The sequence below is a fragment of the Globicephala melas genome, chromosome 2 (genome assembly GCF_963455315.2).
Source record: "Globicephala melas chromosome 2, mGloMel1.2, whole genome shotgun sequence".
NCBI lineage: Eukaryota > Metazoa > Chordata > Mammalia > Artiodactyla > Delphinidae > Globicephala > Globicephala melas.
In genome coordinates this window covers 69,828,867-69,852,597 of record NC_083315.2, presented here as the reverse complement: position 1 = coordinate 69,852,597, position 23,731 = coordinate 69,828,867, and the positions used below count along the sequence as shown (strand labels likewise).

Genomic DNA, 23,731 nt, shown 5'->3' with positions numbered 1-23,731 from the left:
ACAAAGCAGCTCTATAGTCTCATGTTTGTACCTTTGTTTCCAACCCCTCCCAACAAATAAAAATCTCAATTACCTGACATGAGCCAAGTAGTCAGACTACAGGGGACAGAGCTAATATGAGGATGACGCACTTAAGGACGAGGCCAGAGGCTATGCCAGCTGGGTTCGGGGGGATCCTGGTGGAGGTGAGGGTGGGGTGGAGGCAGCCTAACATTGTTAGTAAGCACAGTGGGTGTTCATCACGGTGAGAAGACTGATAGGACCACAGAATCGTAAAATGTTAGGAAACTGAGGCACAGGAGACATCAAGTGACTCACTTGAGGTCATCACAGAGTTAATGGCAATGCCAGGCCCCAGGGCCGAGTGCCCAGCCCACTGTTCACAAAGCCACTAAGATAGTTAAAGGAGTCAAGATGATGCTCAGTGCCCTTCAGGGCTGGGCCTGAAAATCCTTCACTCCAGGGACCCAGACAGCCATCATGAAATGGTGTCCTTGCCAGAGTGGCAGGTGGCCCTAGGCCAGCCTCCCTGAGTGCTTCAGGGGCAGCCCCCCCACCACACACACACACACACACACACACACAGAAAAGGGCAGCGGCCTCCTGTTTCACCATCTCAGTCCAGGCAGTCGGTGGGGACCACTCGAAGTCCCTGGTGACTGCCCAGTGGCCACCCTCCTGTGGGTCTTCCCACTTCCCTTCCATCACTGCCCCATGTTTTCTTGCCAACCACAATACCCACTGCTTGAGACAGAACTCAGAAAATGTTAAGGTTCAGCTTAATGGCTAAACAAGGGGCCATGAGACTCCACACTTTAGAAGTACTCTCTTAGTGGCTCTGGAGTAAAAGTTACACACAAGTGCTCTGGATATATGCCTCAACCTCAGAAAACAGCATCACATCTGAACCGCTCCATTACTAGAATAATCCTTAGTGAGACAGCCTTCAAAATAAACCAAAGTGATAAAAAAAAAAAAAAAGTCAAGTAGAGCGAGTAAGGAATAGCTATGCCAACACTTAAATAGCATTCTGTGGCAACCACCTTAGAGATGCCAAACACATGTTCACGCATCTCTCCATCCCCTCATCCCCCAATCACCCAGTGCTACCTGAGCATCTACTCTGTGCCAGGCTCTGAGCTGCACAGTAAGGGGCAGGGACCAAAGGCACACACATCAGATACAGATGGAGCTCTGGGGAGGGAGAGAGCCCTGGCTGCTTGGCTGGGCTGGGAAGCCTTTGTGCAGCCAAATGTCTATCACACTGTCTGCTAACTCTAAACTATTAGAGTTAACTCAGCTATGTATGCCCCAAATATTGGCTCTGGGCTGTCTACACACTAGGGGTTGACCCAGGTGGAGTGAAGCCAAGCCTCCCAAAGTCAGAGGGAACACATTCAGTGAGATCTCTGGTCACCGGAAGCTGCTTTGGGCCTTGGGACATCAGGTTGCTTAGTGGGTACCACCAAACCCTGGACAAAGCCTCCAGTCCCAGGCAGCTGGAAGTCTCTGTGTCGGGATGGCTACGCTCCTTTCCTCTCTCTCTGACACCTCAAGGGGCCTGGCACTGGCAGCCCTGAGGGATGGGAAAACCAAAGCTTAAGGATTTTAAGCGATTTGTTTAAGTTTACAGAGCACAGAGGTGGAGGCACAGGGATTTTATAAGGCAGAGCTAAATATTTCAGGTTGCCTTGACAGAGCTTTCCCTTTGCCTGTGAGGGAAACGGGGGCATTTTTCTGTATCACATGCCTGAAAAATTCCTCCAACTCTCAAAAAGCAAATGAGTGTTTGCTCTTCCTGGTTGAGTGTTCTCTCTGGGAGAGCAGCTGCGGCAATGAGAGGTGACTGGGGGTCAGGCCTAACACAAGCAAGCGTCTTCCTCCAGCCAAAAGGAGGTATTCTGAGAGTGCATGACTAACACAGACCCAAATACCCAGGAACGTCACTCATCTTCCCTCTCTTCACGGGACAGCGGTCCTCTACTCAACCTGCCCTGGAGAGCCTCAAGGAGAGCCAAGGCCACTTGCTGGTTTTCCCCTCTCTCCTTGAGCTGGTACTGGGAAGTGTGCAGAACACGCTCCACGAGGCCAGCCCTGGGGCAGGGAGGCCTTGGGCAGGGAGAGCAGCCTTCCGGGTCAGACAGTCCTGGCCTCAGGAAACTTACGCCGCCTGGCTACCTGCTCTGAGCAGCAGTTTCCTCATCTGTAAAATGGGAACTGTGATTCCCTACCAGGGAATTGTGAAGACCGGAAATACGTCATACCGGCCCACAGGCAGCTCCAGTAAACGGTGACTATTACGTCTTATTGGTGAGTGGCTCATGTGAAGGCAGACATCACTGGTCTACATGGTCTGCGATGTGTGGCCAGGGTGTCAGTGCGATTTTAACACATCCCCACCCCACCCCCTGACGAGTCCAGTGCACAACCAGATATGGGGATATCTTTGTTCTAAGCAATTAACCAACTCTTTTCATCCTTAGAGCAGTGGTTCTCAACCCTGGCTGTACACTGGAATCACCAGGGGAATTTTTTTTTTTTTTGGCCACACTGCACGGCATGCGGGATCTCAGTTCCCCAACCAGAGATCGAGAGATCGAACCCGTGCCCCCTGCAGTGGAAGCGCAGAGTCTTAACCACTGGGCCACCAGGGAAGTCCCGGGGAATTTTAAAATTACTGCTGCCTGGGCCCTACCTCCAGAGATTCTGATCTCCAGGGTCTGGGCTGCAGCCTGGGAATCAAGATATTTAAAAGCTTTCCGGGTGACCGTGACGTGCAGTCCAAGCTGAGAAACACCAACTTACAACAGTCTTCTGATTATCTCCATTTTCTAGGTGAAAAAAGTACACCACTGTTACTCGTATTATTCCTTGCCCTTTTCAGTATTGATATATTACCCTCTCCCTTAGTTCTTTGATCTGATCATTAGAAGGAGGATGGGAGGGGAGAAGGGTAAGGGGGGGAGGAGTATCATCTCTTCCACCAGGACAGTTTTTCCTTGATTTGCAAATCAAGGCAGAAGACCACCCCGGGCTCTGGGAAATAACAGGAATGGAAGTTTGCAGTTGGGCACTCCCTGGTCACTGTACCCACAGCAGATGCACGAAAGCCAAACCTGAGGTGGCTTCGTCACGCCCCCCAGAAGACCCAAGGGCAGGTGGAAGCAGTGATGGTGATGAGCCCTTGTCTGCCCATCAGGAAGGCTCTGAAGCCAGAAATTCAGGCCCTGGGATGCAGAAGTCGCTCAGCTAGGCTACGGGGCAAGGGGTGGACAGAGAGAACCCCTCTAGGTTAGGACAGAGCCACCCAGGGTATATCCCGGGAGGGAGCAGAGAGGAGCCATCCGACCATAAGGGAAGTGACTGCCAACACTAATTCAAAAATTATGGGAATGCTGAAACACTGATGTACATAGGCAGAGCACGCATATTCCTATTCCCGCCTCCCTAGCAAGAGTCAGTTCCTAACCTGAATGCAGCAAACGGAGGGTAGTCCGGAGGTCCAAGTCCTGGTCCCCGTGACCTGCCACCAAAGCTTCGTGGGCTTGGACAAGGAGCTGCCTTCTCAGTTGTTCTCCTCCACCTGCCACCTGAGGTTTCACCTCAGAAAGCTTCCTGTCAGAAAGCTCCTAAAAGCCCATGACAACTCTGAACAGAAATGAAGCCTTCCCTTCACTCTCCAAATTCTATCTCTGGGCTGATGTCTGGAGACTTGGGTTCTGGTCAGGGCCCGTCCACTAACTGGTCATAACCCTGGGCAGCCTGTTCAACTCCCTGGGCCTCAGGGTCCTCCCTGGTCAAATGTGGATGAGAAAACCCCGCCTGTCCACCTCACAGGGCTGTTGGGGAAATCATGAGATAACGCCTGACAAAGGACTTAACTATCCAGCACAGTAGAAAAGCAGGAGGTGGGGGTGGGTGGAACGCTGAGCCGGAGGCTGGCTTGCAAAAGTCACGTAGGAGGGTTTCCGCGAAGGACGGTAAATCCACAAGACACAGAAACTACCTTCCCTGCTCCTGCCAGCTGCTCTCCTGCAAGTATGTCAGGAACACGCCGCTCTTCTCAGGCCGAGGGCCCAGCCCCTCACTCACTCAGTGCCCTGGGAGAACAGAGCAGGCTGCGTGAAGATCAGCGTCACAGTCACAGACAGAACTCAGCAGGGCCCAGGGTGGCACCCCATGAGGGTCTCCTGTTGTTTGCCCAGGAATCAGATGAGGAGTAAACCTAGACCGGCTTCTCAGAACTCAAAAATAGTGTTGCTGTCTCCAACACCAGCTCCTAAGCTTCATGGAAGAGCCTGGCTCAATTACCACCGAATTCTTCACCGCCAAAGAATAATCTGGGCGTGACCCAAATCTCACACCCTGAGATAGATTTTGTATAGCAATGTGGACATCCCAGCATTTACATCCAGCTTTTCTCTCTGCAAGCTAACTGTAATTTTATTCTCTCTTTTAATATTTGCAGGTACCATTCTTAGCTCCATTTTACAGATCAGAAAATGGAGGCTTAGGGAGGTTAAGTGACTTGGTAGTTGGGCCAGGTAGCAGGCCCTGATAGCAGGGTTAGAACATAGAGTCAGGTCAACTGACTCCAGCTTCAGTGAGACTCTCAAGGTAACTAGCCAGCAGTGATGTACCAAACAGTGAGGAGGGGGCCCACCCCAGAATGGAGGAGCATTTTATCGCTGACAGCATTGAGAATTGCCAGTGCATGATGATAATAAAAAGTAGACTAATTTTTATTCAATTTTATCATTGGTTTTGAATTCTCCAAAGACAATGCACCCCTCATGGCCGGCATTGAGGCAAGACCACTCCCACTACCCACCCACTCCCACCAGGTTGGCTATGGCCAACTAGACTTGTTCTGGCAACTGCCAGGGGCTGACTGCCAAAGGTGTTTTGTCAGGGTTACGGATAGGGTGGGTCTAACTCATTCTCATTCTCAGTCAACTCTGAAGTGTCCAGGAACTTAGTAACTTGCCCCAAAGTCCCCAGTTGGTCAAGGCTGAGATGAGGCAGAGCTGTACAGAACACAGACCCTCCCCAGGGAGGAGATGCCATGGGAGGTAAAAGGTAACAAATGGGAAGTGCTCCAAGTCAGAGGGATGTGGGGACCAGGTTCCTCCTCCCGCTTCCCCCAAGCAATCACTGCAGTTCCTCTTCCCACACTCCAGAACAATGAGCCACGATTCCTCTGGAATTAGCCTGCAAGTTTGCAGGACCACCGGGTGGGGATGATGCTTAGAAGCTTCCAGTCATGGCCACCCCAGGTGCAGCCCAGCAGGCGGGGGCATGGGACATTCAACCAACATGTGTAAAATGTGTGGACAAGAGGAGCTCAAATCAAGTGTCCGCAGGAACCACATCAGCCTGATCCCAGAGGACCCACACCCCAATCCCAGGGCAATAGCCTGTCTGAGGATGGTGTCCCCACTCCTCTGCCTGGTCAGGCTTGACTGACCCTGCCTCTTAACCCCCTCCGCCTTCCAACACATCTCATATCTAGTCAGCCACTCCTGATTCCCACGAACAAGATCTTTCTCCCATTGCCTTAGTAACCAACTTGCTTCTGGTCTGCTATACCCAAGTCCAGGATTTAGAGTCAAAAGACCCAGGTTCTATCTCCAGCTCTGCTACTGTGACTCTGAGCCTGTTTCCTTGTGTGTAACACAGACATAAGACTATCTCAATCTTACCAGGTTATAATGAGAGAGTGAGATAAGTATGTAAAAGCACTAAGTAAACTATAATTCTCTGTGAACGCGAATTATTCTTTCTTTCCATCCACTGGATCGCCATATCTGGATCCTGGTCTCCATTTTCCAGTCCCAGCCTTGAATCTGATTCAGCCCCTGTGAACCCCATCCACAGATCCCAGCTTTAAAATAGTGCTGGAGAGAACTGGGGCCGTTGAAAGGTAGGGTCCCCAGGTGGTGCCAGGATCCAGGAAGACAGAAAACACTTCGGGACACAGTCACCCAAGGTCAGGGCAAACAAGGGACCAGACACCCAGGAAACCAAAAAAGGGTGAAGAAATACAAGGGTGTCAGAAGTGGGAAGCAGCAAGTCAAGATTCCAGGCCAGAGAGATGAGGGTAAGGAGCAAAAATTTACCAAAAGCCAGGTGGGCAGTACGTCAGGAGCCAGGTGGGCAGTACGTCAGGAGCCAGGCAGGCAGTACGTCAGGAGCTAGGTGGGCAAGCGAGGAGTGAGAGGCACGCGGGGGCAGCGGCCAAGCCAGCAGCCGGCACATGGAGATTGGAGCAGACAGAAACATCAGCACAAGACCTGCAAACACAAGAGCGCCCAGAGCCGTTCAAATGGCCTCTTCTCCCAGCTAGTGAGCCAAACCCACTGTCTAACGAACCCATTTCTCCTCTCTGACCGTGTTGCCCATACCTTTCTAGTCTCCTGATGATGACTTTAAAATTTATTTGAGGTATGGAACCCTCTCTCCAATAAATCTTGCACAGAAGCCCAATATGCAAAACAGATAAAAAGCAGTACTTCTGGGACTTCCCTGGTGGTACAGCGGTTAAGAATCCACCTGCCAATGCAGGAGACATGGGTTCGAGCCCTGGTCCGGGAAGATCCCACATGCCGTGGAGCAACTAAGGCCATGCGCCACAACTACTGAGCCTGCGCTCTAGAGCCCGCGAGCCACAACTACTGAGCCTGTGTGCCACAGCTACTGAAGCCCATGTGACTAGAGCCCGTGCTCCGCAACAAGAGAAGCCACTGCAATGAGAAGCCTGTGCACCGCAATGAAAGGTAGCCCCTGCTCACTGCAACTAGAGTAAAGCCAGCGCACAGCAACAAAGACCCAATGCAGCCAAAAATAGGTATAAAAAAAATTATTGTTTTTAAAAAAAGGAGTACTTCTTTTTTGGGGAGAGGCACTCAGAGGTCACCTACTCAGAGCCCACCGACATGATGCCTAAAGGGGCTTTATGGAACCCCAAGGGCTTCAGGGAACACAATTTGAGAAGTACACTCTACAGCATGCAAGCATGCTCGTTGATGATTCCAAAGCAATTTCAAACTGTAAGAAAAAAGAAAAAGAAAAAAGGAGAAATAGAAAACACTGATGAAGTAATTCTCAACATTATTACCTAGTCTTTTAAGAAGTTACTCTGAGCAAGCCAAACTCAGGGTCACCAGTAAGGAATACATGTAGGATAAGCATCAGGAACCAGAAGTTTCCAGGGAGCTGAACTCTGACCTACAAATGGCCCCTGTCCAAGAAGTCACAGGTGTCTGCCTGTGCTGGCCAGTGGCAGCTGCTTTCACATCTTAGCTCATTCAGTTCCCTGTCCCTCAGACTAGCTTCCTTCCTCTGACACTTTTTTTTTGTGGGGGTGGGCAGAAAAAATTCCTAAAGCACCAAAAGGGAGGACCTGTTGAGCAGAGCCAAGTCAAGCTGAGCTCTGATTACCTTTCGGAATCTATTTTTAAGTCTAAGCACATTTTGATGCTGTTGTCAAATGAACGTGAGCCCACAAGTCCAAGGCCTGAAATAGATTAGGCTCAGTTTAAGTTGGACTTGGCTATTCAGAGAAAGGTTTTCACTGAAAATGCAGCTCAGTGTCCTCTGGTATTTCCCTTAGTTTAGAGTCTAGATTCTAGACACTGACGTGAGGTAGGTTACTATGGTTTGAAGTGTTAGCCTTGGAGGGTACCACCCACGACTCACCATCCACCCACCTGTCATCTAGTCCCCTAACTATCCACCCACCCATCCACCTAACTGTCCATTCACCAATCCATCCATTCACTAATGTACGCCTCCATCCCTCATGTATGGATCAGTGTCCTAAGTGCTACAAACAAGACGCGCCCCACAACTTGAAGGGCTCACAGTCAACTGGGGAGATCAAACACTCGTGGAAAAAGAAATACGGAATGGATGTATAGAAAGAGCTGTCTCAGAGTCACCTGCACGGGAAGCAGTAAGTGCTGCAGCAGTTCAACAGAGGGAGAAAGTATCCGCCAAGGGGAGTCAGGGGAAGCCTTAAGGAGCAGGTGGCATTTGAACCAGGTGCAACAGTGTACTATTAGGCCATTCAAGACGGCTGTTCTCTTGTCCTCTGGACATCCCCTGCTCGACCAGTCCCTGCCTCACCTACACCCTACTCACATAACTGACCTTCCCTCTTAATCATAGAGCCTACTCAGTCAATGCCTACATACTTGCCCCCAGCCCCAGCTAGTGATTGTTCTAATCTCTAGATCAGAACACCTTGACCAAGATAGCTCATCAAAGGGGCCATGAGGGGCCTGCTCCTCTGCTGGTTTCCCTGGTAACCGATGAGCCAACCTGACATCAATTCCCTCTATAACTGGTAACCTCACTCTCCCACCCAGGAGTGAAGACTTGCTGCCCTGTCCTGCCCGTCCTCTGCTGCACATGGTGAAGTGTCACTCCAGGACCTTGCTTCAGACATGTAAGATCCCCCCAACCATTAAACCACTGATGTCTCTGTCGCTAACTCTGGGCTCTTTCCTTCGGTCTTGAGGCTGGGCAAGTACAGGGCTTGCAGGCCTGTGGGGTACAGCCCAACAGGCAGAAAAAGCTGGATGCAGACAGGCAAAGGGGAGTCAGCTCGCCACAGCTGGAGAAGCAGGGAGTGATACACAAATGCTTTATTCTGGGCAGGCCCCAACTCACCACCTCTCTACCTCACTTCCTCCCCGTCAAGTGGCCACTTTCTCGAGGAAGTACATCAAGAAGCTGAACTTGCCCTTTCCTCTCCTCTTTGTGTGGGTGGAGGGAAAGGAAGACAAGCGGCTGGCAGCCAATGATGTTCGCTTGTAGGGCTCCCTTCTCACCACCCGAGTTCCTGACAATCAGATGTACCTTTGATTAATGAAAGAACTTCAGCAGAACAGGTCAACTTGCTTGATCCCAGAAATGCTAGCCAATTGGCCTTCACAGCCTAGGTGGAGCCCAGGAGGCTGGACCATAACAGATGTGACCTTTTGCATGAGCTCATGCTACAGAGCAAAAAAGGGACTACAACAGGAAGATAGAAAAATCCAGGCTGGTCGAGGTTCTGTTATTACTGTGTGGGGACAGGGTCCTCCCTCATAAAATGGTGAAGTGAACAGTTTATTGTCTATAAAACCTCCCTCCCAACTTGCCAGACCACTCTAGTGCCAAGAGTTCTGTACCCAGCCTCTCTCCTGTGAACTCTGGACCTCCCCATGGTCCACATCCCCTGGGGATCCTTTCCATAATTTACCCATAATTCACACTGAGTGATAATGGGAGGCAAAGGGTTAACCTGCCCTCAGTGCAAAGTAACACATTCACATTTTAGCAGCATCCTTGACCAAGAGGGGCTTCAACAGTGGCAAGTTTAGGCACATGTTGGGCAAGTGAAGGAACTAACTGGAGATAAAAAGGTCTTTCCTGGGCTTCTCTGGTGGTGCAGTGGTTAAGAATCCACCTGCCAATGCAGGGGACACGGGTTCGAGCCCTGGTCCAGAAAGATCCCACATGCCGCAGAGCAACTGAGCCTGTGTGCCCCAACTACGGAGCCTGTGTGCTCTACAGCCCGCAAGCCACAACTACTGAGCCTGCGTGCCGCAACTACTGAAGCCTGCGTGCCGCAACTACTGAAGTCCGTGTGCCACAACTACTGAAGCCCGCACGCCTAGAGCCCGTGCTCTGCAACAAGAGAAGCCACCACAATGAGAAGCCTCCGTACCGCAACAAAGAGTAGCCCCTGCTCATCGCAACTAGAGAAAGCCCGCACACAGCAACGAAGATCCAACACAGCCAAAAAGAAATCAACAAAATCAATAAATTTATTTAAAAAAAAAAAAGGTCTTTCCTAAAATTCGCGCCGAAAAGGTGGCCCTGAAGAGGACTGACTACATACATGTATCTGCATACGTGAATGCGGGTGTGCAGAAATCACAACCAATCATTTCTTGTCAATTCTCTTCCGTTCACCTGGATCTTAATGTTCAAGGGATTCTTGCTGCAACACCTTCACTAATATACACAACTCTTAGCCGTCTAGGGTGGATGCTCTCTGTTCCTCGGGATTTCTGTGAGTTTTTGACCCCAGGTTTGCTTCCTCACCAGTACTTAACAATACCTCAGATCACCTCTCCCAAACTCAGGGCTGGGGATGGGGAAGACCACCATGTTGTGGGCAGAGCACGGGATTTGGAGTCCCGGCTCTATCGCCAATTTCCAAGTCCCCTTCTCTCTCATGGCCTCAGTTTACTCATCAGAAAAATGTTGAGTTGGACCAAGATGTCTCTCTCACCCCCATCCCAGCTCACCCTCTTAGGATTCCCTGAGGCAGGTCAGGGTGTCACATGCATCTATCAGTCTGGGACACACAGGGTGATTTCTGGGTTTCCCGCTGCACAGGGTCCAGCCACAGGTTCAAGCTACTGAGATGTGTCAGTCCCATTTTAACCAACTAAATTTCCAAAGAGAGAGTGGGATCAGGGCTTTGGGCAAGAAGAACAGATCTCAGGCACTCTCAGAAAGATGCCCCTGTACCATCTTCACATCCAGCAAAATGTTGAACACACCAAATAGCAGAGATACCTCCATGACAAATGACCGAGGCATTCACCTTAACCAGCAACCAGCCCATAAGAGCCTGGGGAGAAAGAACTGTCCTATTCATCTCACAGGGCCCGCTGAACACTGAGAACAAAGCAGGTATTCCATCAGTGTAGAAAGGAAGAGCTAAACTGAGGCAGCAGGGGGACTTCCCTGGTGGTCCAGTGGTAAAGAATCTGCCTTCCAATGCAGGGGATGCGATTTCGATCCCTGGTCAGGAACTAAGATCCCACATGCCGCGGGGCAACTAAGCCCACATGCCACAACTACTGAGCTCATGCACCTCAGTGAGAAAGCCCACGTGCCGCAAACTACAGAGCCCACGTGCCCTGGTGCCTGAGCACTACAACTAGAGAGAAGCTCACGCGCCACAATGAAGAGCCTGCACCGCAACGAAAGATCCCACGTGCTGCAACTAAGAGACCCGATGCAGCCAAAAATAATAATAATAAAAATAAATAAATTAAATAAACTGAGGCAGCAGGAAGTGAGGTGCAGGACCTGTCACTCACAGCCAGCTCTCCGTGCAGCTGAAGCACATCACTGGCAGACTCTCTGGGAAAAGAACACGTTCTTGATATTTGTTTATTACAAACGGAGCATGTTCATTATTTTTAAAAAGCACAAAGAGGAAGCTTCCTGAGATAACCATTGTTATCATTTTGGTGGCTGCTCTCTTGGACATTTTTTCAGCACATATTACGGTCTTTTTTTAAAAAAGACTGTTCATTTTTTTTAATGGAACTGGGATGATACCACATGTACTATTTTGGAAACTGCTTTAAAATTTTTTTGTACTTAATAATAGATCATGAACATTTACTCATGTCATTAAAAATTATTTTACTACCTGATTTTAAATAATATGCCACCATACAAATAAAGCATGGTTTTTAGAGCAAACTCTTAATTTTGGACATTTATATTACTTCTAATTGTTAATATAATTAATAAGACTGTTTTAGATACCCTTATATATAAATCTTTGTGTACATCCCTGATTATCTTTTCTGAAGGTAAATTCCAGGGAGTAGAATGCTTAGTCAAAAGTTATGTACATTTTTAAGGTTTTTGATACTTGACAAATTATCTTCCAGAAAGAATGTCCCAGTAATACTCCCTACAGCCCTAAATGTCAAAATCCCCTGCTCCTCACTCCACACACATTTCACCAAATACTGGCTCACTGTGTTTTTCAGCTTTACCATTTTCCTACTTGAAAGATGATATCTCATTGTTTTCACTTGAATTAAATTTATTAACTTGTAGTCGATTACAAGTAAGAATGAACATCTTTTCCTGTGTTTGTTGGTAATCTGAACTGCCTTATACATGCCTGGCTTATTTTTCCACTGGGATGTTTGCCTTTTTCTTATTGTTTGTAAAAGCTCTTTACATATTTGTGACATGAACCCTTTGCCGTGTATGTTGCAAATATTTGCCTTAATTGTTTTGTCCACAAAGGAGCTTTAGGTCTTCTGTAGCATCCGATGGTGTTAACCAGTTTTCTTCTTACCTCTCTCTCCTTCTGCCTGTCACTAAGCTGACTTCGGGGCACACTGAAGGGAAGTGCCTTATGCCTTGTGACCTTGTTGGTCACCTAGACACTCAGTCCAAGAGATACCTTCAAACTCACCGCACAGGCAGCCTCTCATCCCCCACGCCTGGCTCTTTCCTCAGAGTTAGCCCACTCTTCCTCCTGGCGATGCCCCTCCTGCTGGTTGACTGCAGAAAAGGATGGCATCAGAGGGTGAGCAGGTCCTGCTACAGAGTGGGCCTGGTGTCCCCAAGGTGGGCCACAGCTGCTGGGGTGACCAGCACAACAGACCCCCTTTAGGGATGCAGAGCATCTCCCCTGCCCCCAAATTATCCATGATGTTGTTTAGTGTCCTTTGAAACAGGCTGCAGCAGGAAATGGCTTTCTTTCAGAAATTAGTACCATGAAGATGTCTGTCTACCCTGAAAAACTGATACCCTTGTTCATTTCAGATAATGAAAATGACGTAATCTTATTTCCCTTCTGTCTTCTTGGTGGTCAGTGACAATAGCGATAGTGGCCTAGATCTTGGGTGTATTTCCTTCCTCCTTGCTTCGCACCAGTGGCTCTCAAATTTGAGAGTGTAACAGAATCAGCAGGGGAGCTTGGTAAAAATGCAGGTACTCAGGCCTTACCACAGAATTGATAAATCATAATCTTTTGGAAGTCAAGTGTCTTTTGATCTTCCACCTTTATTTTCAAATTCTGTGTGCCTCATGCTGTACGTTGCCTCAAGTTCTTACCATACACGGGCAGGAGGAAATAACTGTAAGTTGTTCTGTGTTGCCATCACTGTGGCATGGAGAAAGACAGGGAGCTGCCGAGCATGCCTGCAAAGGCAGAACTTGGTCCATTCCACAGATGGCTAATGGAGGCCCCAAACAGTTAAAGGGCCAAGGCAGGACCACCCACATAGCCATTTACAGTCCATCCCAATGGACAAGTTGATCGACTGCAGAGCAGAAGGCAGTTCCCATAGGAATAAAATGGTGCCGCTCCCATCCCCCTCGGGCCCCATGCTCACAGGAGGCCCATTCCCTCATCCCCACCCTCAAAGGGATCTGACTTTTAGATCTACAACCATCCATCCTCCCTATGCCCACAACCCTAGAGGGTGGGGCAAGGTAGAGAGAACAGGTCCAAGTCCTCTTAGAAGCAGATTTCTGTTCAAAATCTCCTCCCACCCAGCCCTGTCTCCCCAGCAGAAGCCAGAGCCTCTGTTGGGCAAGCGGCTCCAAGTCGCAGCCGTGCCATCTCCGCTGTCATCACCAGCCCCAATTAACAGCTACCAGGAGCCCTCGGGGCTGCCACTCCTTCCAGGCTCCTCTAACTCTGCTCTAAGTCATTACAGGATTTGATGCTGCCTGACATGTTTCTTTCAAGCCTAACTGTCAGGACGCCGGGAAGGTATGCGTCACATCCAACATGATCTGTTTTTCCTCTGTCTACCCAAACTGCTGTCTAGAATAGAGCCCGGCCTCTAACATGGCCTCTTCCCTCTAGAAGCCCACCTGCCATGCCTCCCTCACCAGCTGCCTCAGGGTGACCTTGACCTCGCCCACATGGCCCATGCTGGAGTCACAGAGGGGCAGAGGTTAACCAGCAGAGCTCCGAAGGTGCAGGGGGCTCGAGTCTGGGAAAGATGCCAGGATAACACCAACCCAGTTCTGTTACTAGCAGGCTCTGGAAACTTGGGTGAGTTTCTTAACTTTTCTGTGCCTCTGTGCCTTCATCAGCACACGGGGATGACAACAACCTCATAGGTTGTGATACACATTAACTGCATTGATAAATATGATTTTAGTTTTAGCTCCCCGGGCTTCAGTTTCCTCACCTGTAAAATGAAAATAATACACTTAACTTGCAGGACTGTTGAGAAATTTTAATTAGAGAAATGTGAGAACACAGCACAAAGCCCAGGATATCCTTGGTGCTCAGTGAATGGTTTTTGAAAGGTGGAGGAGGAATAAATCAGACGGTGAATATCACGGATCAAAGCAGATGTTGTCATCCTGGCCGCAGGTTGCCCCTTCTTGCCCTTCAATATCCCAGAAATCACCTCCTCCCTCAACAAAACAGGGGCCACCCGGGGCCCAGACTGGCCAGACAGGCACATTCCTGCCTCATCTCGAGAGCTGGCAGGTCCCGGCATTCCCTCCAGAGCAGAGTGTCTGAACACATCAGGGCCCAGGACAGCCAGGGGATGGACTGTGTCCCTCGGCCCTCCCGTCACCCCACTGTTCCCTCCAGGGCAGGGACACTGCAGGGTCTCCGGCCAGAGGCTGCCTCTGGATGGCAAGGCTCATATACACACAGAGAAGGGTCCCCACATACACTGAGCTCTCTGCCTGGGTCCCTGGGTCTCTTCTGGGTGGCTGGAGTGGACCCGGTGGAAGTGTGAGGAAGCCCAGCCACGAGCAGCTTTGACCATAACAGGTGTCCTCTGTGTGCACGACTCAGCGTCCATCACAGCTCTTACTGCCCGGGGTATTCTGTCTACTCGCCTGAATGCCATGCTCCACCCTCTCCACCCTTAGCGCCCCAGGGCTGTAAACACCCGAAAGGCAGGGATGGCTCCGTCTTGCCCACTGCTGTGCTTTTGGCACCTAGAAGCGCTCAGTAAGTATGAGCTGAATACAGGAGTCTTGCGTGTAGGCACTGGGAACACAAAGACGAAGAAGATGCAGTCCCTCATTCACATAAGAACCAGCAAGTATTTGCAGAAGGCACCCCCAGAAACCTCTTTTCTAAACTAAACATTCGGTGTATCTTCTCTCCCGTGCTCTTTGAAGGCAGAGCTGCTTTGTGGGACCTCTCTTGACCCGTAGGACACCCAAGCTCTCACAGAGTACACAGTAGGCACTTTGACACAGACGAAACTCAGCTCGGGCGCGCTGCCGATCCACTCTGCTGGAAACCTGTCCAGTCACGCTCTGTCCTGTAAGGAATTTTCCCTTGGATCCCAGAGGTGAGTAAGGCACAGAGTAATTTGGTCACAGTTCCCCTTCCCCTCGAGCCCAGAAATTATCTGACCAAGCTGGGGCTGGGAGTTAGGACGATCCACGGGCTGGGTGTCAGTCCTAAGCTTTTCTAGGACACAGCGGGAACTGGGAGGGACAGTCCTGCCCCACAGCCGCCACCAGCTGCTTCTCACAGAACGGTAGGGTCAAACGGCAGGGGAGAGGAAGGACCCTTTTCACCGTTGAGAAAACACACAGAGCTTGCCCGGGGGTCACAGAGCAGCTTACGGCACAGCAGCCAGAGACCCCAGGTCTCTCAACAACTATTCTGTGTCTTTCTACTACGGCAAGGAGTTCCAAACTTTTTCTAGCAGTAAAACTTTTTCTTTTCATTATTTGTATAAATAAATAAATTTTATTTTTGGCTGCGTTGGGTCCTCGTTGCTGCGTGCGGGCTTTCTCTAGTTGCGGCGAGCAGGGGCTACTCTCCGTTGTGGTGCGCGGGCTTCTCACTGCAGTGGCTTCTCCTGTTGCGGAGCACAGGCTCTAGGCACACGGGCTTCAGTAGTTGTGGCACACAGGCTGTAGAGCGCAGGCTCAGTACTTGTGGCCCACAGGCTTAGCTGCTCCGCGGCATGTGGGATCTCCCCGGACCAGGGCTTGAACCCGTGTCCCCTGCACTGGCAGGTGGATTCTTAACCACCGCGCCACCAGGGAAGCCCTCATTATTTATTTTTTAAAATCTTCAGCAAAGGACTGCACACAAACATGGATAAATAAAAATGAAATTGCACAGAAGGCCATAGAGTGGAATCAAGAGCCCCCTGCCCCGTTCCTCGCCTGCCCCAGCTCTGCTCACCCGAGGCAATCGCTTTTAAGCCTTCTCATGTTAAGATCACACTGTTTTTCAAATAAATCTTACACAGAAGTTTAAAGTACAAAACAGATCAAAGGGGAACAACGCAAAGCACTGCTTGATTACTATATACACACACAGACATGCGTGACAGCCCCTGAGTCTGCACCACAGGACTCGATGTGAAAACCACACCACTACAAACTTCCCCTTATGTCACAGCCTCCTGCTTTTACTGGCAGCCTGCTGTGGAGGCAGAGGGAAGCTTTCCCCCTGAACGGACACACCTATACCAGGTACACCTAGATTTTATCCCCATAGCTCTTCCCACACCCAGATTCCTGAGGTATCACCACCTACAGCAAAAGAGACCTCTACAAAGCCTCAGGTCTCCCTAGGGCTTAGGCTCTGTCTGCCTGGAGAGGGAGAAGTGGGGAGAAATCCACGTGTGTCACAGCTCACAAAAACTCAAAAAATTTATAGATAGTTGGATTAGCAGTCATATATACCTTAATAGGAATTAGTCGGATTAGATTGCTTTCCTACCAAATGGCAGAATTCAACTATGCCTGGGGGGGTGGGGGATTTCCCTGGTGGCCCAGTGGTTAAGAATCCGTGTTCCAGTGCCGGGGAGGTGGGTTCGATCCCTTATTGGGGAACTAAGATCCCACATGCCACAGGGCAACTAAGTCCGTGCGCCACAACTAGACAGCCCACACGTTGCAACTAAAGCCTGCACACCGCAATGAAGACCCAGCATAGCCAAAACAAACCAACAAAAAAAACTATGCTGGGGGGAAAAAGAAAATTTTGATGTAATAGAAGAAGAGATAATGTTGGGGTGAGGAGAACTGAGGTACTTAGATGAAGAACAAGACGGGCCCTGCAGGGGAGGTCTTTGGGGTGCTAGAGGGCAGCAGGAGAGCACCCAGCATTGGCAAGCTGGCAAAAAAGGGGGTGGGAGAACCCTCTGACTGCTTACTCCTCAGTCCTTCCCTTCTTCGAAACACTTAAGTCAACACTCTTCAACCACCTCCACTACTGGCAAAAAAAAAAAAGTTCTGGTCTGCACTGGATTCTGCTGTGCTGTCCCATCAGATGCTGGAGGTGGGAACTGGCTCATTCTGCTGTCTCTAGATCACAGGGAAATGCAGCTTGCCACCGAGAAGGGACAGTTACTATACATGATGGGGCAATCTCCTTCCTTCCTCTTCCTCCCTGCAAGCACTCACAATGCACGTTTCCTCCCTCCAAAATTCAGAGTAAATGCACAGCCCAGGAAAATGATAGCCTCTTCCAGGTGGGGATGGGAAGGAAGTGGGGGCACTGACTTGCAAGCACAGCTCCCAACATAGCCTTCCTGGAAATCTCCCTCCTGGGGCCCGGGGCTGCACCTCCTCTCTTCTCTCCATCACTGGACCTTGTACCCCCGAGAACATTGCCCCTCCAAGTGTGGGCCTGGACCAGCAGCATTGATTTCATCTGGGAGTTTGGCAGAAAAGCAGAAACTCAGATCCCACCCCGGCACTACTGATTCAGAATCTACCTGTGAACATGACTCCCTGGTGATTCCTGTACATATTAGTTTGAGAAGTGCTATTTAAGAAAATATTACAGCAAACCACTACTTAATGGAATCCTGGGTACCCCCAAATTCCCTCCAAATCCTCTTTGGTCCTGGTCCTTCTTGCTGGAAGTCTGGACCTATGGGACTGTTTTCATACCTTGGAAAAGGCAGTATAATGAGCAGACACAAATGAATAAAAATATGTTGAACGACTCCTTCCGTGAATAAGAAGTTACTCTTGAAGTAGCATTATGACTTACAAAGTGGTTTTATGTGAGTTCTCTTATTTCATACTCACCAAATCCCCAGGAGGCCCTTGGGGACAGGTATTACTGACCTCCTGTTACAGGGGAGAAGCCAAGCTCAGGGGCCTCGGAGAGAGTGGCACAAACAGCCTCCAACGTGGCACTTAGGGTCCACATCTGGGGGACATGTTGCAGCTCGACATGGATTAACCACGGTGTTTGGAGAAAAGGATAATCTGATTTTTTAAGTGTTTAATAACAGAGTTCATCAGAAGTTCCTTTTTGATTTGGGCCTTCTTGTCGGAAACATGAATCAGCTTTACCTCCCCTAAAAGTGAACAATATCCTGTATGTGTGCTTTGATCAAATATGTTTTTGAAGATTAACGATCTTTAAAGGCCTTAAAGTTCTCTTATTTATCACTGTGTCTTCCAGAGCATCTACCACAGTAATTTGCACATAATTGTCAACAAATGTCTTTGAATGAATGAACTGATAGATGACCAACTGGCAGATTTATCAGTACACATCTTCTTCTCTCTCACTGGAGAGGCCTGGAAACTGTGGGTATGAGAAATCGGGGTTCTACATCTAAAATACAAACTAGATTCCTGATGTCATCTTGTTTTCGTTTAATCTGCCTACTGAAAAGGTCACGCATACACACATACACAACTCCATTCAACAGAGGATTAGAGTTAACCAAAGTTTCATAGAGTGAGACCACAATCTGTCTGATTGTCTCACATGCTTCGCAGTCTGGCACAGAAGGCAATTCCCAGGAAGGAGTTTCAGAGCTCTTTCCAGAACTGACAGGATCCTTGGAAGATTCTCCAAGTTATTTAAAAAGAACAACAACAAATCACTTGTTATTTTGTAGTCTAATCTTGGTCTACTTACAAAGACTTTTCATTATTTTTTTAATCAAAGTATAATTAATTTACAATGCTGTGTTAGTTTCAAGTGTACAGCAAAGTGATTCCGTTATACATATATACACATATATACTCTTTTTCAGATTCTTTTCCATTATAGGCTTTTATAAGATATTGAGTATAGTTCCCTGTGCTATACAGTAGGTCCTTGTTGTTTACCTATTTTATTTTTTATTTCTTTATAAATTATGTTTTTTGGGTTTTTTAAAAATTTATTATATTATTTATTTATTTACTTTATTTATTTTTGGCTGCGTCGGGTCTTAGCTGCAGCACGTAGGATCTTCGTTGAGGCATGCGGGATCTTTTGTTGCGGTGTGTGGGCTCTTTGTTGTGGTGTGCAGGCTTCTCACTAGTTGTGGCGTGTGGGTTTTCTCTTCTCTAGTTGTGGCACGCAGGCTCCAGGGTGCGTGGGCTCTGTAGGTTTGCGGCACGCAGGCTCTAGTTGAGGCACGTGAGCTCAGTAGTTGTGGCGCACAGGCTTAGTTGCCCTGCGGCATGTGGGATCTTAGTTCCCTGACCAGGGATCAAACCCACATCCCCTGCATTGTAAGGCAGATTCTTTTCCACTGGACCACCAGGGAATTTTCTACCTATTTTATATATAGTAGTGTGTATATATATGAATCCCAAACTCTTAATTTATAACCCGCCCTTCCACTACCCCCTTTGGTAACCATAAGTTTGTTTTCTATGTCTGTGAATCTATTTCTGTTTTGTAAATAAGTTCATTTGTATCATTTTTTTAGACTCCACATAGAAGTGATATCATATGGTATTCGTCTTTCTCTGTCTGGCTTACTTCACTTAGTATGATAATCTCTAGGTCCATCCATGTCGCTACAAATGGCATTATTTCATTCTTTTTGATGGCTGAGTAATATTCCACTGTATATACATCTACCACATCTTCTTTATCCATTCATCTGTCGATGGACATTTAGGTTGCCTCCATGTCTTGGCTGTTGTCAATAGCGCTGCTATGAACTCTTGGGTGCATGTATCTTTTCAAATTAGAGTTTTCTCCAGATATATGCCCAGGAGTGGGATTGCAGGATCATATGGTAACTCTATTCTTAGTTTTTTAAGACTTTTCACTATTTTAAAAAAAAATAATAATTTCTTTCTATATTCTAGGCACAATTCTAAGATGCATTAATGTGCTCAGTACTCTTACCAACCCTATAAGGGAGGTATTATTACTGCCCCCTGTTGACAGAGGAGGCTACTGGAACACAGAGAGGAGAAGCAATTTTCCAATCACACAGCCAGAAAGGGGTAAAGCTGAAATTTGAACCCAAGGGGACTGGCTCCAGAGCTTTACTCTTAACCTTGACCGCCTCATCAAGAGTGGAGTGAAACTGGTGGGAAACTGATTCAGGGGCCTGGGGAGAGATGATGAGATAGAAAGTCGGGATCTTGTTTACTTATAAAGTCAAGCAGGGTCAAGTTTGACCCATCCTTGAACATCACCAGAGTTTGGCCATGAGAGAGAAATCAACCCAAGTTTCTACTTACTATTTGTTCCATCCAAAGAAAGGTCATCAGCTGACCCCTGGATGCTCCTTTCTCCCTCAGTCACAGGTGGTTGTTGACTTTTAAGATAGGCCTGCACAGGCAGGGGCCCCATTCTGGGCCCCTGGAGTCATTCATCTACTGCTAGGATGTGTGATCTCAGGAGTCAGATGACCTGGGATCAGTACCAGCTCCCTCAAAATAGCTGTCATGTTTGGATAAGTCATAAACTCTCCCAGCCTCAGCTTCCTCTCTGTTAAATGAGGGTAATCCCTGCCTGTGTGAGGCTACCGTGAGGCCCAAAGGTGATGATGAAAGTGAACACACTTTGTAAACTGCAAAAGGCCACACAAACACAGGGACTATGTATGAGCTCCATCGGTCTCACACATATACATAGGAGGCAGCTACTTAGTAAGAGCTGAGGGGACCTTTGCCCCTTCCCATGTCATATCTCTAAAGTATCATTCCTGGGACTTCCCTGCTGGCGCAGTGGTTAAAAATCCACCTGCCAATGCAGGGCACATGGGTTCAATCCCTGCTCCGGGAAGATCCCACGTGCCATGGAGCAACTAAGCCCATGAACCACAACTACCGAGCCTGCGCTCTAGAGCCCACGACCCACAACTACTGAGCCCACGTGCCACAACTACTGAAGCCCGTGCACCTAGAGTCCGTGCTCCGCAACAAGAGAAGCCACCGCAATGAGAAGCCCACGCACCACACTAGAGAAAGCCCGTGTGCAGCAACGAAGATCCAACGCAGTCAAAAATAAATTTAAAAAAAATTAAAGGGCTTCCCTGGTGGCGCAGTGGTTAGGAATCCACCTGCCAACGCAGGGGACACGGTTCGAGCTCTGGTCCAGGAAGATCCCACGTGCCATGGAGCAACTAAGCCCGTGCGCCACAACTACTGAGCGAGCCTGTGCTCTGGAGCCCACAAGGCACAACTACTGAAGCCCGTGCACCTAGAGTCCATGCTCCGCAACAAGAGAAGGCAGCGCAATGAGAAGCCCGCGCACCACAACGAAGAGTAGCTCCCGCTCTCCACAACTAGAGAAAGCCCACGTGCAGCAACAAAGACCCAATGCAGCCAAAAATAAATTTAAAAAAATAAATTAAGTTGAATTTAAAAATATAAAAGACAAGGACTCTTTAAAAAAACTATAGCCATAGTATTTATCGTGTTTTAAAAAAATAAAAATAATCCCTTAATATCATCATCTAGTTGGTGCTAATATTTCCCCTACTGTGTCATAAAGGTTGGTTTACAGTTTGTTTCATCAAATCAAAATCCAAATAAGGCCCATACATTGCAATTGATTGCTAATGTTTCTTAAGTCTGTTTTAATCTATAGGTTCCTCTCCTTCTCTCCCTCTCTCTCTCTTTTTCTCACAATTCATTTGTTGAAAATAATCGATCTTTTGACCTAGAGTTTCCCGCAGAGTGGAGTTTGCTGACTGCGCCCCCATGGTGTTGTTTAACATGTTCTGTTGTGCCCTGTATATCCTGTAAATCTGTAGCTGGATGGAGAGGTTTAATCAGATTCAAGTTTGAGTTTCTGGCAAAACTCCGCAGGTGGTGCTTCCATCAGGAGGTACACGCACTCTGGCTGCCTCTCTCTTGGTGATATTAGCAGCTCCTAATGATCAATGCCTGGATTCATTAATTCAATAGGGGGTTCTTTTTGTTTTTTTAATTATCATCATCAAACATGGCTTGCCTCATGCTGATACCTTTGCCTGGATGGGACAGTTTTGTTTAGACCAGTAGAGTGTTGAGGGTTTTGATCTCCTTAGTGGGAAACAAGACTTTCCAAGCTGTTACTGCTGTATGTGCATGGGGTGGGGGGGGTCTCTGCTGCCTGGTTTGGCAGTGGGCTTTCTCACAGGCCCTGGGACCCACACGCAAGTGCACTGAGCACGTGCAGAACCGCCTGCTGAGTCAGCCAGGAACCTGAGCCAAGGATCCCGTGACTCTGAGAGCCGCACCCTCCCTCCCACCCTCCCAGCAGCCACAGGTTGTTATTCGGCCTCACATTCCTGGCTTCAGGGCCCAAATCAGTGACGACTTCTCTTTCCTTCCTCATTTGAAACAATTAATTCCATCTCCTCCCATAGCTCCTTTTAGATGAGCTCTTCAAAACACTTTTAGCTAATCCTCTAGCACTTAGGTGAGTAAGGAGAGAGACTAGCAGAGCCCCGCCCTCCAGGCTGGGAAACTGAGCCCAGAGAGCTCAGCTGGTCTACCTGCTGTTCTGCTCTGGCCCAAAGCCTGCACTTAAGGTTGCAAGATCTTGCCTTTCATGGGACAGACACATCTTCTAAGTCCAATACCCACCCCTGAGGGATCTTCCTACCTGTGGTGCTAGAAGCCAGGAGGCTCTGAACAAGGCAGGTATCCAGCCAGTTCATAGCAAATCATCCTGCCTAGATTTTAGTAGCGATTGCAAACATTTTGTTCTGTTCTCAGGCTACAGTGTATGAGGCCATATGTTTCGATCATGGGGTTATTAAATATAGTCACCACAGATATTGGAAACAAGAACAGAAACATTACCCTCCCTTGACCTAAACCCCAGCTGCCGGCCCAGGAATACAAGTGCAGCGCAGGGAAGACGTGCAGGTGCTGGAGAAGATGGAGACAACCCAGAAGGTGGGGGGACAGCCGTGTGCCCTCCCAAGATGGGAACCGGCGTGGACCAATGTGCCCAGAGTCTCTCATGCTCGAGGCCAACAGAAAACAGTGGGAGACAGATGGCCAAGTTGGGGGAGGGAGGGGAATAAAATAAGAAACCATCTAATCCACAAAAGAGGGAAATGAACACAAGCACTGGGTGCAGGAGTAGAACAAGACCCAACACACGTAAATCTCAGCCACACGGGCAGAACCAGCCTGCCCAGCATTTCTCTGCTCGTGCCGTCTCCTGGCACCCCATCACGCCCATGAGGGCTTCATTACCAACCTGCACCGAGTGGTCCCACCCCAGCACACCGGTCCCCCAGCTTCCCCAGGCCAGCCCTGACGCCTCTGCTGCCACAGTGGCACCTGCCACCAAGGTCTGTCCCCACTTGTCTGACACACGTAGCTTTTGCCTGTTTACCAAAAAATAGGCCAGAGTCAGAGAATCAGCCCTTGCCGTCAGAGGACACAGCCCTCCAGGCTGACGGGTCAGGCAGCAGGAGACACCAAAATAATCTCTCCTCCTACTATATCCTGGACTTTACAATATCTGTCAGCCCCTGTCTCCCCACCCCCAACTAAAGATGCACAGTTCCAGCACCTGTATCAGGACCCCCAAGAGAAGCCACAAGCCCCCCATAGCAGGACAGAACCAACCACAGAAAGTTGTCTGAGATCCCCAGCACACAATAAAAGTCGGCAAAGCTCATGGAACTGTGGAAATAAAGGGAACTTCTCACCATCACCCTCACTTTACAGATGGGGAAGGCGAGGTCCAGACAAGGGGATGGACCTGCCTGAGCCCTCTACTCTCCCGGGCAGTGACAGAGCCAGGGCCAGA

General features: G+C 48.8%; 1 protein-coding gene across 1 annotated transcript in view; it reads right to left on the bottom strand.

The window, feature by feature from the left end:
- Nucleotides 1-23,731, bottom strand: part of DAPK2 (death associated protein kinase 2) — a 124,022-nt gene that overhangs the window by 53,879 nt on the left and 46,412 nt on the right. The window lies entirely within an intron of this gene.